This window comes from Orycteropus afer, unplaced genomic scaffold, assembly GCF_000298275.1.
Source record: "Orycteropus afer afer isolate SDZICR_OR568_19922 unplaced genomic scaffold, OryAfe1.0 scaffold00233, whole genome shotgun sequence".
Taxonomy (NCBI): Eukaryota; Metazoa; Chordata; class Mammalia; order Tubulidentata; family Orycteropodidae; genus Orycteropus; species Orycteropus afer.
This window is the reverse complement of record NW_006921820.1, coordinates 2,553,097-2,555,115: the sequence shown is the minus strand read 5'-3', so window position 1 is coordinate 2,555,115 and position 2,019 is coordinate 2,553,097.

The following is a 2,019-nucleotide window of genomic DNA, read 5'->3' as shown; positions in this document are numbered from 1 at the left end:
TAGTCAATAAAACACAAGTAAACATCTTTCTGGTATTCTTTGCCTTGAGCCAAGATCCATCTGACAACAGCTATGATATCCCTTGTTCAAGCCCTTATCATGCCTTTAATCTAGATTGTTGCCAATACCCTCCAGTCTCTCTCCCTCTCTTCCAGTGGAGCCTCTTTCAAAACTATTTGTGAAAAGCAAATCTGATCCAGCTGTTAAATTCATGCTGGGCTTCCTATCACTTAAAATATAACTCAAATTCCTTAGTTTAACCTCTGAAATTCTGTTTTGATGGATGATGAATTTAACTTATCAATATCTCTTCCCAATCTTTACCCTGTCATACAGACCTGCCAAATATCTTACTATATTCCTGAACAAGTCTCAAGTCTATAAGCTTCAAGGTAGGGTCCTTTTCAACTCTGCCTGCATTTCTTCCCATAAACTTATCACACTACAGATACTCAAATACTGTATATGAGGAAGAGAAAGCATAATAAGAGTTAATAATAATAATTGATATATATTGCATGACAACTCAAAAAAAAAAACCTCACTGCTGTGGAGTCAAATTCGACTCATAGCAACCGCTCCTTGGGTTTCCAAGGCAATATCACTTCGGAAGTAAATTACCCAATCTTCCTTCCAAGGAGTGGCTGGTGGATTTGAACTGCCAGCCTTCTGGTTAGCGGTCAGAAGCCTTAGGCACTACACCACCAGAGCACCTACTGCATAATAAGCACCATTCTATACAACTTACAAGTATTAATTCTCACAATAGCCCTATAAGCAAGGTGTTATTATTCCCCATTTTATAAATGAGGAAACTGAGACACAGAAATTAAGGTACTGCTGATGTGAGATGACGCCTAGCTGAAAGCAAAGAATACTAGAAAGATGTTTACCTGTGTGTTACTGACTATGCAAAGGCACTGAACTATGTGGATCTTAATACCTTATTGATAACACAGAAAAATAGGAATTTCAGAACATAATGCTCATGAGAGACTTGTACCTATACCAAGAGGCAGAGTTGTTCAAACAGAACAAAAGGATACTGCATGGCTTAAAATCAGGAAAAGTGTGCATCAGGTATTCTTTCACTACACTTATTTGATCTGTATGCTGAGAAGATAATCTGAAAAGCTGGACTATATGAAGAAGAACGCAGAATCAGGATTAGAGGAAGACTCACTAACCACTGCAATACGCAGATGACAGAATCTTGCTTGCCAAAAGTGAAGAGGACTTTATCTTCTGATGAAGATAAAAGACTACAGCCTTCAGTATAGATTACACTCGAACATAAAGAAAACAAAAATCCTCACAACTGGACCGACAAGCAACATCATGATAAATGGGGAAAAGACTGAAGTTGTCAAGGATTTAATTTCACTTGGATTCACAATCAATGCCCACGGAAGCAACTGTCAAGAAATCAAATGTCATATTGCACTGGGCAAATGTGCAAGACGTCTTTAAAGTGTTAAAGAGCAAAGATGTCACCTTGAGGACTAAGGTGTGCCCAGACTCAAGCCACTGTCTTTTCAGTACCCTCATATGCATGTGAAAACCGGACAATGAATAAGGAAGACCAAAGAAGAACTGATGTATTTGAATTATGGTATTGATGAAGAAGACTGAATATACTATGGACTGCTAGAAGAACGAACAAATCTGTCTTAGGAAAAGTATAGCCAGGGTGCTCCTGAGAAGTGAGGATGGCCAAACTTTGTCTCATGTACTTTGGTCATGTTATTAGAAGGGATCATTCCCTGGAGAAGGATATCATGCTTGGTAAAGTGGAGGGTCAGCAAAAAGGGAAGATCCTTAGTGGGATGAACAGACACAGTGGCTGCAACAATGAGTTCAAGCATAGCAACAATTATGAGAAGGCACAGAACCAGAAAGTGTTTTGTTCAGCTGTACGTAGGATTGACAGAGTTGGAACAGACTCAATGGCACTTCATAACAACGAGAGATGATTCTGGCCCTTGCCTTCTAAAAGCTTAAGGACTAGTTGGGAATATC